This window comes from Echiichthys vipera (assembly GCF_963691815.1).
Source record: "Echiichthys vipera genome assembly, chromosome: 4".
NCBI lineage: Eukaryota > Metazoa > Chordata > Actinopteri > Perciformes > Trachinidae > Echiichthys > Echiichthys vipera.
The window spans coordinates 12,194,655-12,209,654 of NC_139829.1; the positions used below are offsets into that span (position 1 = coordinate 12,194,655).

The 15,000-nt window shown below is 38.1% G+C and overlaps 1 protein-coding gene across 1 annotated transcript in view; it reads right to left on the reverse strand.

Moving 5' to 3' along the window:
• The window catches only part of LOC310945976 (transmembrane protein 132B), a gene marked incomplete at both ends in the record, with an annotated part of 177,706 nt that overhangs the window by 57,987 nt on the left and 104,719 nt on the right, over positions 1 to 15,000 (reverse strand). The window lies entirely within an intron of this gene.

Below are 15,000 nucleotides of genomic sequence, written 5' to 3' on the forward strand. Positions count from 1 at the left end.
TGACCAAAACATGAAAAAAAACATAAAAATGTGCAGTGCTCAGCACAGGTTAGATGCTCTGAGCCCGGTCATGCTTCTGGCATTTGTAGAAAAGTGTAAATATGTGATGCTCCCATTGCAATGCATTACAAAAAAAGTGCTGGCCTGAGAAAAAAACACTTTGGTGCACACCGGGCTTTAAGTTATAAATGAGTCTCACCCAGAATGCCTGCCTTTGTGTGCCTGTACCCATTATCTGTTCACTGCTGTCTGTCTGCTGGTTCTGTTTGTTTACCTGATTCAGACCTGCCATGCCTGTTGCAAACTGAACTACCGGTAAGGAGCCGTCTGACATACCTGGCCAGCCGTTTAAATCTTCTTTGAGTCCTCACCTTGTCTATGAAAACTGTGGCAAGTCTTTGTTGTCGTGGAAGAAATCAAATTGGGGGAAAACATGCACAAGACACACATACAGTTTTCTGCTGACTATATTCTGCTACAGTGTGAACACAGCATGTCAAAAAGAAAAGTTGCAATGTGAGACAGAAACAGGCTGACTGAGTAAGGGAAAGGTTGAAGAGAGAAAGAGAACGATGGTGAAAAGAAGAATGATGTGCTTCCAATATTTGAAAAGGAAGCGAGATGATGAAGGGAAGAGAGAAAGAGGAGACCGTACAAAGAGTTCAGAAGAGGCGGAGAAGGGAGAAGGAGGGGAAAATGTGAAAACAGGAAAAGAAGGATCATGAGGTTTAAATACTGAAGAGAGGAGGAGGAGGAGGAGAAAAGGGAGAAGAGGTGGAAGGGAGAGAGAGACAGATGAAGGAGGTGACAGCTGGGCGAGCTGCCTAGACAAGATAGAGGTTTTGGACTGCGTGTGTGTGCCTGTGTCTGTATATTCGCGTCTGTGTGTGTGTGTGCCTGTGTGCGTGTGTGTGTGTGTGTGTGTGTGATATGTCAGGGATAAATGGCTATTATCACTATGACAATGTTAATTACAGCCAGACTATTAGGCCTGAGGAGTGCCGGCTCATTTATTTGGCTGCAACACAGTTGTGTGTGGGTTGAGTGTGTGCCTATGCCGTTTTTATACTTGCGAGTCTATAAGTTTGTGTGTGTGTGTGTGTGTGTGTGTGTGTGTGTGTGTGTGTGTGTGTGTGTGTGTGTGTGTGTGTGTGTGTGTGTGTGTGTGTGAGAGTGTGTATGTGAGTGTGTGATTGCATCAATTCTATTTGTTGGACAGAGTAATTACTTCATGCATTGGCCAAACTCCGAAATGTTTTTTTTGTGATCTGTAAGACTTCAGACTAATCATTACTAATTGAGCTGGAGACACACTTTCATTAGGAGTTATTTTAAGACTTTCATTACCCATGTTTTCTCCCTGTGGAATTAAGATATTATCAGTGCAGTGGTAGGCATGCTTTTTGTTTTTAACCTCCACATATCTTGTATGCTTTCATCGCATGTTCACACCTTAGAAGTACTAAGTGTAAGATAATGTAAAGAGAATAATAGTAATATGCGTGATGGGATAATATGGGATCTAAAATGGACCAAAAAGATGTTGAACTTGGTAAACTATTATTATTATTATTATTATTATTATTATTATTATTATTATTATTATTATTATTATTATTATTATTAAAGCATTCGAGAAGCATTTTGAGAATACGTAAATGAAATTTGTGAATGAATGATTTCATCCTTGAGGTTACATAATGGTCTCATTTTAATATGTAACATTCATTACATCTTGTTGTGTTATACAGTGACATAAAGTACAGTTTGTCAAATTAGAATAATCATATAGCCCAAAGGAAACAATCAATTTAATTTTTTGGAGGAAAAGTAACTGTTAAGATTAATCCATTCATCGATAAAATAGTCGATATATTAATCAATAGAAAAATAGTATTTAGTGGCAGCCCTATGTGAGAGTAATCTTTCTTCTGTTGATCTATTTACATTCCACTTTCATACAATATTTAACCACAAGTACTTACAAAATTTACTTTAGCACAAGAAAATATATTACAGTGTTTATTAGGCATAATTTAATAAACTGTGTTGGTAGGACTGGTGAGAGCTGAGAGCAGGTGTTGATGGGAGGGCGTTTTTGTAGGTAGTGTTGATCCTTCTGTGACTAATTCAACCACACACTGTGCAATGAAGCATGTCCAATTGATAACGTCAAGGCAATGAACTGCCAGCTGGTGGGTGGACAACAGTATGAAGGTTTGATTGTATCAGGTACCTGTGTGAATTTGAGCCTGGATATCGTTCAAAAAGAGTATTTATGCTTTAGTAAACTCCTACCTCCTCAATGCAACCGTATAAACTAGGATACAATTGTCTTCCCCTCTCTCTCCACTTTCCTCTCTACCTTTCTAAATAAAGCATAAAAAGCCTAAAGGATATCTTTAAAAAACAAAGAAACGACAACTGTGTACTACCCATACAATATTTTTCTCTCTATGCATGGCTACCTGGCCCTCAAACAGGTAAAAACTACACAGAGCTGAGTAAAGCTGAGCATAAGAGCTTCCAAACCCTTAGCACTGAGTAAACCTCAACATGCAACATGAAGGGGGCAGCAGTCACACGCTACTGATGGAGTCTGTGTAATAGGTAAAAAAAATCTAAATCTATGGACAACAGATAATAGCTATTCACTTTATCTTTTTATGTCGGGCATTGAAGGTAATTGCCATTCAGAGAGTTGTAAAATAAGCAGTAGAATATTAAAATTGTTAATTAACACTGTCGACTGTATGACGTCAGTAGATCAGCAGCTCTCACCTCCGCTATGTGGAAGGATGACTTCATATGTGCCATGTCTGTTAAACTGCCATTGTGAGGCAGCTGTAATGAAATGTTACTGCATCGTTCAGACACATAAGAGTGAGCCTGACAATTCAGACCTGAACACTTAGTTTCATTGCGCTTTTAATTGTCAGATGTTGGAAGTTCACAATTTCGGTAAAATGGAATGCAACATAGTGGACAATGACCAGCCCTACCTGCGCTGCTGACTGCAGTGCATTTGAATTTTTGCGCGGGAATGTCTTTTTTATAAATGGGTCATATGATCAATCACTATCGTTCTAACTCACTCTTTGATAGATAGAAACTTAACAGACAATTAACTAGATGAAAATCGTATGGATTATAACTTTAAGCTTCTTTGTTGTTGCTCTTTTCTATCTTACTCTCACCAGATGAATTTCGTTCTGCCTTGCTCCACTCATCTGGGATCACTCCGTAGGAGAGAGGGATTTGAGGACCAGTGAAAAGTGACCGAGCCAATCAGGACCACCGGGTGGGATTTGTATAGATGTGACGTAGCAGAAAAGCGACTGTTTTGATTAAGACAACAATGGCAGCTCGCATCGAGGAAGTTTCCTTGCACAGACACCATTCATCATTTACCGACATTGCGCTGATTGCACTGCTGCTATATCCAAGATGTCGGCTGTTCTGTTTTGGTTTTCCCTGCGTCGCTCTTATCAGCGTTACGGGTTGGTTTCCATGTGAGTGTTTGAAGTAGCACGTCAATAAAGAATAAAGATGGACAAGTGGTTTATCCAATCATATGCAAGGATTTTTGATAAGGTCTAGCCTTCTAAAACACCTCTCCTATGGAGCGATCCCAGATGGATGAGACCAACCTTTATAAACATAAGTTGAAAGTCCACTATGTTCCACATACTGAAGATGAAATCATGTCCCTTAGTGAGGTGAAAAGATTTTCACTGACTCTCCTAAACCTCTTCACCTCTGCAGCCAATGTCTTGCTGTCCCTCACCGTCCCACCTGCATGGCTGTCACAACACTAATTGCAGCTGCTAATGAGATGCTAACGAGCCTATAGGGCTATCTGGGAGTCAATCACCCTGTTGCTGTGGGCAATTAGCAAACGCCTAACCTACTTCCTTCCTGTCCCATCGCCAGCATGGAAAGCAAAGGTTGGATCTACGGACTGAATCCCTGACATGCTCATGCAATGCTTGTGTTCGCATCACAAACACACCTCTACACACACAGATGGTAATGGGGGCAAAAGGATAAATCTTCCTGGGGACAGTTAGATTTGCCAGTGGTAATTATGCACACAGCTAATTAGAGAGACTGGTGTTGTTTCAATTTTAAGGTAATATATTGTTGGAATAACACTGAGTTTTTGTATTGGTATGTATATTCTTTAATGATTTATGTTTATATATAATATATATATATATATATATATATATATATATATATATATATATATATATATATATATATATATAATCATATATTATAATAATCTATTTGTGTGTGTGTTTTGGCATTGAATTATCTTTAAACTGCAATTTAAACGTGGTACATCACAATTATTTAAAATTCTTGATTGTGTTTTTTAGAACACAACTGCAATTACTTTTTCTGTTGCCTTGTTAACATAATTACATCTAATCTACCTAAAGGTCAAGAAAAGAAACACAAATGTAAGATTTGTGATTACTGGGAATTAAAAACAAAGTTTACATGCAAAATGTGTAATGGGATAATTATAGTTAGATTGAAAGCTATAACAAATGAGCTTATATTTATGTCTTTAAGTGTTCAGCTACCCAACTTTATTTACATAACTACATGAAATAAAAATACTGTTTAGGATATTTTAATCAGCTTAGAGAGAGGGATCACATCATATTAAGAATTCGATCCACTTTCCTAAAAGCACTGCTGCTAACTGATGTTATAGATGTGTTGACGCACAAAAACCTCTAAATTATTGGGTTAAAGGGTATTTTCTTTTATTATGTCGTTTTAACAAGGCACTAACTCTACTCCCTGCATATACTACTTCTTTGTTGTTTTGGTCATCTAAAGATTTGTACCACTGTGTCTCTTAGGGCAAGTTGAAATGGATAAGAGTATCCTCTAAATACCTGTAATACAAAAGGGAAATGTAAAAAAGCAGCTGTCAATTTGCTCTCCTCTTCACAAATTTAGGAAATGTAAAAATGCAGAGGGAGAGAGGGACTGAAATTGAATGGCAAAGAGAGGGTAAAAAAAATGGATGGAGGGGACTGTAAAAGGAATGAGTAATTTTAAGAAGTCCAATTGAGAGAGAGAGAAAAGAGGTAGAACAGGAGAGGAGGGGATGAAGACATTTTGTAGATATGAAAGCTAACAGCCCATCCAAACACTCCACCCCACACACGCTAACCACTCTTGCAAAGATCCCGGAGAGAATTGTACTTTCAATTTCCAGGCCCCTAATTGCATTAGAACTGCCCTGCTCTCATCTCCCCTCTCTCTATCTCTCTTTCTCTATGTCTCTCACTCTTTTCTCTCTTCCTCTGTGCTTCCCAGGACTTCCAAGGGACTATTACATGGTGCTCTGCACTTCCACTGGGCCCTCCTCTTTCTCTCCATTTCTCTCTCTGAAGCACACTCACTTCTCCCTTACCCCCTCTATCATTTTAGCTTGTCTAATTTCCTCCCTCTCATGCAATCTCTTTTTTTCACCCTCTCTTTATTTCTCCATCCTCTTCCTTTGTCTCCCCATTTCACTTCTATCAATTAGTCAAACAGCTCCTGTCTTTGTAAGTCTATTCTCTTTCCTCCCAACGCCCATCAATTCAACCTCTCCCCCTTGTCCTTCTCTTCTCCCCCTCTTTTCCCATCACCTAGTCCTGTGTTTTTTGACCAAGTCAGATTTCTCTTCCTCCTCATTATCTCTCTCCCTCTCTGTTGCCTCATCAGTCCGTCTGTTGGGTTCTCATCGACTTCCGTAACTTGTACTTGCTAGTGTTTGTACAAGTTACTAGTGTGGATGAGAGTTGCATTGTTTTAAGTGGGGCAGCGGTTGACCTAAATCCTAAAATGTTTGTAGTAAGAAGGTTGCCAGTTTTAACTCCAAGATGTTACCCTGGTGGCAAGACTGCCCTCTCCCTTTTAGATTGATGCTGATGTACATCTGCCCAAGTACAGTTGCTTTAGTGGCACATGAGGACATTGTGGTTGAACTAAGCAGTTCCCAGGTGGGATTAGAAGTAACTCAGCATGAAGGAGGAAGCCTTCAGTTTCTGATTTGGTATATGAAAGAGGCAAAAGTCAAATCAAAAATCTTGACAGGAAAGCTGAGTTCCTAAATTTCAATGGGTCTCATGCGGGTTTTCATTCCAACCACTTTTTAGTTTCTCTCTTTAAAAATTAAATCAATGGTAAAGTTTGGTTGAATTTAAAACCATCAGAGTTTGCTCTTTGGCCCATGATTACTCATCTCTCACCTTCGCTGCAATCTGTTGGCAGCAATATGAGTGAAATATGATTATAATAGGCATTTTAGGGAGCACATATGATTGATGAAATATAGTGATGTCATGAGTTTGCTCACTTGAAATGAAAATAAGCTATAGCAGTGCATTGACAACATAAAATTGTTTGACGCAGGCATTTAACACAACAAAAGAAATACAGGTGGTGTTTTTGCTGGAACCACCATCATCAGTGTCTTCTTTGCAAAGTTCTTTGGGAAGTTATAAAAATAGTTTTCATAAACTTTCTTTTAAAAGCTATTGCAAAGGCTATAAAGCAATGCAGATGTTTTTCAGTGCTGAATATACACAATAAGTGACATACATTTGCATATATAAGGCGAATGTCTGGTGCAACTTGGACATTTAAAGAAAGGCAAATGCTTCATCCTCAATGCACACTCTCCGGAGCGAATGTGCCCTTATTGTGCTTGTTTCATTTACTTTGTATGCATCTACTGCCTCTTCTTTACATTTAGTTTTAAAGTAAGAGCAGTGCATTCCTCTGCTCTTACAGGTTTTGTCATTTTCCAACTTCACCTACACACTTTCTACCTCCCTTTTTCTTCCTCTTCTCTCTTTTTCTTCTATTCTGGTAGACTGATTGGGGAGAGCTAGAGTCGCTTGGTATGGAAATGAACCTGAAGCCCAGGACACGCATGTTCTCAGTGACCCAAATGCATACACACTCTCACACACATACACAGCATATGTCATGTGTGTTGATTAATTGGGTGGTTGAAGGCTGGTAACAAGCAAATATACTGCAACTGAAGAGAAGCAGGGGGCATGGGTGAAGAGAAAGACTTGCTAGTTTCTTTAGAAAGTGGATAAGCTTACAGTGGTGAATAATACAGTGCTATTGGGGGTTAATAGCCAGAATAACAAGGTTGAACTAGTTGAAAGATCTGACAGAAGTGCCCCTAAAAATGTCAGAAATTGTCACATACTCAAAAAAAGAAAAAGAAAGCAAGTGTCAGGGTCAACATTTTCTCAGAGTGAGTGCTTCGAATAAATATAAAAAAAACTATGGAAAGAATCTACTATGATTTGATCATGGCCTTGAACATAAAATATCTTAGGTGTATTTTTCAAAGGACTGTCCTTTCTGCTGAAGTGCCAACCTCCAGGCCTGAAAAGTCAACCCAATGCATTATTTCTAATGGCCAGCAGGGAGGTGACACTAGTTAACAAAAAAGTCTGATTCAATAGAAAAAATGACCCTTCTTCTCACTTGAGTTATTACCTCAGTAAACATTTTCTTAATGAGTTTATGGTCTCAAGCCTTAGTTTCAAGTCTTCTTTAGTACAACACGATGTTTATTTTCAAATTTATGGTCCCCTTTAAAGTAAAAAAGGCAACATAGCAGACAACCCCGCTGCCAGAATGTTGGCATTGTATGTTGAAAAAGTACTAACTTCGTTTCCAGACTTCTGCAACCCGTTCTCATTTTTAATGCACAATGGTCACAGTTTTAAACACACGATGAATGAAAATCTATTAACGTTACTTGAAGTTAAGGCATATAAATGAAATATAAGTACATCTGTATATCTCTGCAACCCGTTTCCATTTTTAATGCACAATTGTCGCAGTTTAAAACACATCTGTATATGTAATTAAGTTTATCACAGGCTCAGAGGCGAAACTCCGGTGTTGACCCAACCATCTGCCCTGACGTCCTTCCTAAACAGAGTTTGAGGCTTGTTATACTACGTCAACTGACTTTTGGAGCACTTGATCTGAGTATGTAATATTAATGTCTATAGTCTTACATTGGAGTCGGCTGAAAGCCTTGTATGTTACATACAGACATATAAAGTGTGCCCAAAATGTCAACATTTCTTTGCTTTGCAAAAATGTATAATGACAACTTTTTTTTCTGGCGACCATGCTGAAGCAGGCTATGCTTCAGGGCATGGCTAGCTCATGACTGATAAGTTTCTACCATGTGTTGTGCATAGTGCCTACGTGTTGTCCGTCATATCCACCCCTCGCTCCTCCCCAGCTCCACCCTCTCATCCAAATATGGTCACTTCTGGCTCCAAAAACAGCAACCAGTTGGTGATGGCCTAAATGGTAGTTCACAAAACACAGAGTGGCATTATGGTGGCTACGTGAACTTCTTTTTTACAGTCTGTTTCCCTCTAATTTGTTGATTTAAGAGCCATCCGCAACAATGCCAAGGAGTTTGTAAGTTAAAACAAACACAAGGAACCTGGGGAGTGTGTTTGTTATATTGATTCCACAGTCACTTGCTGGATGTCTGTTGTAAATTAGCAAGTGCAGGTATTTCGACCTCTGCTGAGACACACACACACACACACACACACACACACACACACACACACACACACACACACACACACACAAACAAACAAAATAGGGGAGTTGAGAAAACGACAGCTCGAGACATAAAGATAAAAAATCTGGTAGGGAGTGAAAGGGAGAAAAAGCTCATAAACACACAGACAGTGAAAATGGTAAATCTATTAATGAGTTTAAAAACTGTGCATGTGTGTGTGTGTCTGCTTTTGTCAAAAGATTATTGACTACTCAGTTTCCTCTTCCTACTTACTGATTTAAAATTAGGAGAGAACCAATCAGAACAGGGAAATTAAGGAGCCAGAAAAAAACTGAGAAGTGAGACACACAGGCATCTTCAAGCAACAAAGATAAACAAGTGTTCAAGTTAATGAGTTTTTACATACCAAACATGACAGAGGGATGGAACTGTGAACAGGGAAAGAAAGGGTATGGATGAAGAAGAGACATGTGGAGACTGTCAAGAAGAAGGAGAGAAAATGGGGAGTAGCTGAAGTGGAGAAGAATGGATAAGGGAGGGAAACGAGGTAGATGAAACCTGTGTTTGGGGGGGGGGGGTGAAGGAATGTTATGAAAACACAGGTAATATTTTATGCAGGTTATCTCTACATCTTTATCTTTGTCAATCAAACAAGCAAAAGACATTACTGCTAACGTGAAATATACATTGCTATTTAATCTATTCAAATGTTGATTTTATAGAAAGGAGATCATATTTTTTAGTCTCTGTCTCTCCCACACTCTCAGAGGTTGTGGAACAGTGTCATTCCCACTCAGGTGTGTATGGCGCTTGTAGGAAACATTAAACTACCTTTACTGATCCAATTTCTCAGCTGCTAAAATATCTCTAAGAGCAAGAGAAGTATAGCATGTCCGAATTTGAACTCTCTTTTCATTCGGTTTGACCCTGACAGGTTGTTTTGTCCCTCTTTCTCTGTTCATTTGTCTCCATTATTTTCTCAGAATCCATGGGCCAGATGGGCCTCATGTAGTGTAAAATATGTATATATGGAACCATCAAAAAAGGCCGGACTTTTACTTTTGAATTAAAATTACCACAAACACAAAACCGTCCCATTAGGATTCTGATGCTTTCTCAACAGACCTGTGCTTTGCTGCATTCTGTGTTAAGGAGGCAACACAGACTCTTTGACTATGTTTGTACAGTACACACTGTACAGTACATACTGATCACGTTCTTTACTAAAGTTAGCTTTGATATTTGCTTGGTCATATAATTTGTGGTCTGTAAATGACTCTGTGAAATGTACTAATTTCATACATTAATACTAGTGCTACCACAACCACCATCATTATTGCTATTATTATTATGACCATATCTCAAGACAAGCCAATTCTAGATACCCCACGTGATAGTGAGTCATAATGCTTGCCTTCTATATATTCCCATTAAACTGTATTAATAGTGCAGTACTAGTTGTCCCTCCACTGCAATCAGCCTACATTAAAGCAAAAAGCAAACTGTTAAGTAAACCTATACATCTGGAGTATTGTGTTGTAATTAATATGCACTCTCCTTTCCCTCTAAAACCTCTTGATGTAGTCTATCATTCTGCCGTTAGGTTCATAAATGGGGAAGGCTTCAGAATGCATCGTTGTTTACTCACAATATGAGAAAGTTGGGTGGCAGTCGTCTGCAGCCAGAAGAGAACGGCACTGTATTCTATGTATTAACAAACTTCTTGGCAAACTGCCTGGTTATCTTAAATGTCTTTATCTATAGATCATTTTCACCTGTTGCACATTTTGCACCAGGCCCAAAAACTATTTGGTCCTTGGAAGGTGGCTTTTATATATTATGCTCTACACAAGTGGAATAATCTGCAGAAGCATGCAAAATAAGACAAGCGTATACGTTTTTAAAAAAAATCAATTTGTAAATCCTTTTGACTGACATACAGTATAGAGCACAGTGAATGCATGTGTTCCCTTTGAATTGATTTGTTTTCACGAATGTCGCTGTCCTTGACCTGTTTGTTGTATAATTTGTTGATGTATACTTGAACGTTCGAGTAAAAGAGAGCGTGCTCTCAATGGTTCCTGTTTAAGTCGTCAATCGTTTCACCTCTCTTTCTTTCAGACTAATAAAATATAAATAAAAGTTCAGCCTTTTTCTCTGCATCCCTCAAAAGAGCATTTGCAGGGGCTGTAGATGCACAACTGCCTAAATATACCTGATGTAAGCTGGAGGTGGTGGGACAGTGTAAGAACTATTTCAGGGAACTATTTTCAAGGTGCATTTTTTCCAACTATGTCTTTACCACTTTATTGCCTCCATCACATCTAGTGACATGTTGATATAATCTGCAGCTATTTCAGACATTATTTCCCCAGTCAATGGAAATATAATCTAAAATTACAATTCATAGACTGCCCAATATACAGTAGGAAGACAGTTAACAAAATAAAACAATTGCATTTAGAACCAACAGAGAAATTTCCAGAGCTGTTGATTGTGTGAGGAAGATGGTGATGGATTAACTACCTGCATCTTAATTAAAAAGTTTTTATCTTAAAATTAATCAGTATTCACCAAGTTTCTGGCCTTTGTCCTTTAGAAAAAACATCAAAATCAAATTTGAGTGGACTGTCTGGGATCAAACTGCCATATTCTGTTCAATAAATGTCTTTGGCTGTCGGTATCCATTCAAAGGAGCACTGCAAGGCCACTTTTCGTTGGAGAATTCATATGTTCACTACTCTATCTATTTGCTATACTCCTCTTTTTCCACCCCACTGTTCTCCCTAGGCAATAAATTAAAAAACACACATTGCTGCAGTTCAGCTAAGGCTCTGTGAATTTTGTGGTATTTGGTTTGCTTTAGGAGGTAGTGACAGGGATGACAAACCCCAGGAAATCTGGTACAATGCAAGAACTTTTTTGCTGATTTAGGGTAAAAACTATAGCTACAGTATCTTATTTTGTCCATTGTTTCCTTCTTGTATTTAGCCATGGGGTGGACTAATCCTAACAGATTATCAACCAGATCATGGTATAGGCTTCAAATGAGAGGTAGCAAAGACAATGCATGCACAGTACAGTAGGCAATAATTGAATCGTTTTAATAAAATTTTCACTCTTACTTTTTACTTCTGTCCGTCTATCTAGTCATCTCTGCTTCTATCTCCCTCTGGCTCTCTCTTTAACCACACCACGCCCCCTCCCTCTCTCTAACTCTTTCTCCTCTCCTCACCTCCCCACTCTCTCCTCTAAGAGATGAAGCCAATTTTTCAGCCCCCGCGGGAGACAAATTACTCCTAATAATCCCTCGTTTCCTGAAGAGGGCCTCTTTCTTTCCCACTCAGTCAAGAGACCAGAACCTTAATGGATTTGCGGAATTAGGAAGAACATGTTGGAGAGGGCTTAGTAATGACAGGCAGTGTTCTGGTTTTCGTTGTTTCCTCGCAAAGAGAGAACTTGCTGCATTACCACATCTGTACTTTTGATAAGCTGACTTTTGATCTGGGAGATGTAGATGATGGCTGAGGTGGAGCTGCATTAGTCAAACAGATCAGAGTGAGAAATAATGTTTAGAAGCCAGTGCTGAGTGCTCCTGATGCAATTATATGTGCTGTTTAAATATGTAACACCTGTAAAAATCCAACATTTTCACACATGGTTGTACTTGTAATATCATACTTTTGTTCCAATCCTTGGATGTGGAAATGTTTGGCATGGAGGGTGCAAGACTTTGTGAAAGCTTTTATACTGTGCTCTCTTTGAAGATTCTAGCTTATAATTTGATTCATTTTCCTTCCTTCCTCCAAAGGCTCTTTCATCGCAGTGACCTATCACAGAGACCCCTCTCAGTGACAGACACCTTATGCAACCAACAATCAACACCTGGTCAGCCGTTTTGGTAAACAAATCAGGAAGCACAAAATGGTTTGTAATAGCAGTCATTTTGATGCTTTTACTGAAGGAGAGGGGCTATACGGATGGAGGGATAGTAAGTGTATGTTATCTGTGTGTATGCGTGCATTGGCTTTAGGAGTAAAATAATACATGTAATCATAAAGTAAATAAAATGAAACAGCTGTCTCCAATAAATAACAGTGCATTTAGAAAAAAATATTATTGTAACCATCTTGCATACAAGCTTTTAAGGAAATTATTTCAATGAACGTATCAGCACAACACACTCAGTAAAATAGATTCTGTGTATTTTCTCTACAATATCAACTTGCGCCACTTAAGTATGATTAATTTACCTGTGAAATGGAAGTTGGAGCATCTTAAGCATCTTTAGTGTGGCGTATTGCCCAGTTAAACAAAATATTTTGGTGGTGTACAATTGCAAGAGGATTTTAAATCAAATATGTCCCATACAAAAAAAACAAAATAATTTATTAACTGCTTGCACTGTACTGTAACTGCTATTACCTGTTATTAATGACACTCGGAAATTTCCCAACCTTTTTATTATTTTATTTGAATGTAACTTTATATATTTAAATGGCATTCTTTATTAAATAGGTTTCAAATTTGTTTAATGTTTCTAGTGAAATGCTTTGAATTACGTCGTTGTTGAATTGTGCTATAATAATAAACTTGCCTTGCCTTACAGAGAAGATGCCAATTTTAGACAATGGATATATTTGAGGCAGAAGATGAAGGTAAAAAAACATGTGGGTGTAAACACAAATACAAATCTTACAAGGTAAATCAAAAGCCTTAATAGAGGTCACTAAATGTTTTTATACATATGAGTATGAAAATAGTGTTTCATGCTAGGGCCTTCGGATTCACCAACCCAACTTAATACCTTCGGGAGAAAATTTAATTTTACAAAATCTTATCAAATAAAATCTTTTTTTTTTTTTAATAATTTTTGGTATTTCGAGGCCATTTTTGTCAAGTTTGTGTTAATTAATTAACACAAACTTGACATATTTTAAAATAACATAAAAAGCTCAAGGGTGGAAAGCAGTGTTAACATAACATTACTTTTAAAAGTAACATAACAAGATTACTCCCATTATAAAGTAGTTAAGTATTGGCGGGCCAGGTGGCTGTAGTTCAGTGGTTCTTGCAGGAAAACATTACATTAGTTTTGTAGTAATGGATTATCTGAATTGAAAAAGTTACTTCTTACAACAAAAAAGTAATCTGGGTACTCTAACTCTTACTTTTTAACACATTACCCCAAAACCGGTTTAAAGTAAGTGATCTCATTGTACATACCTTAACCTTTACCAACTAATGTCCATTATAGTATTTTTCAGCATTTTTAAAACTGAAGAATTATTTTGAATACTTCTGTTCTAAAGAATCCAAGGGACTGAGATGTACAGTAGCATTACTCAGCCCAGAGCTCCATTAAAACTACCGCCGTAAAAAAGCAAGCAGCATCCAGCCCTGCCTTTTAAAATGACGGTTTCAAGCTTGCTTTTTGCAGTGTGTGAAAGAGACAGAGGTTGCAAAAGCCCTGAACAAAATTGGGTTTTCTCACTAGGGCTTTGCTGTTTGAAGGAGGGCTATCAGGCCAGATTAGCTTTACCTCAGTGGTAATGGAACTGGGAGTATTTTGAAAAGCATCCTCCTTCTCACTTTTTAGCCTGAGGTTCTTGGTTGCTGTAGTGAGAACAGTATTGTCGGTTATGGGATGTGTCTGTTTTGACTGGTGAATGTATGCAGTAATGATGCTGATTAGAAACGTTTCAGATGAAAGCAGACTTTTTAAAGAATGCATAGACATTTGCATTTTATAAAAGTTATTTAAGTTATTAAGTTTTATGTGTTAAACTGCTTGTGGGAATGATTTACGATTAGCTAATCGAAGAAAGAAAGGAAAATTAAGAGAAATAATGCAAACGTGCATTGCATCATTTTTATAATTCTTTGATGTAGCATTTGACAATGTCTGTTGGACTATAATGTCTTAATGTGACGAGTATAATATTAGCACAGTATGTTCTGCAAAGCACAGATTGGCCATTCACTTTCTAGGATACGTTGCATTATTGAGTTGTTATTGGTAATTTGATTCCAACACTTTATTTCACCATCTTCCAAGTATGCAAATAATAACTACATTTCAGTTTTTATTCCTTTTGTTGTGAACCGAAACACAGGTAATGAACAATAAAAGCTTCAGGTCTATATTGAAAGCAGCCTTTATAGACCTAAAGAGGCAAACTGTGCTTGAGCCTGACAGCTGACAGCATGACGCGTACACAGGGAAAGAATTAGTGCATGAAGGCAGGTGTGTAGGCATATACCTGCCTAGTTGGGTGCCCATATTAGTGAAAGTGCTTGTCATTATGAAACCTGTGAGGGTAAACCCTGCTGTATGTGTGACCAGGAGGCTTGTAGCAACAGCAGGGGGTAAACAAGCTGACCTTTACAGCTTTGATCAACCA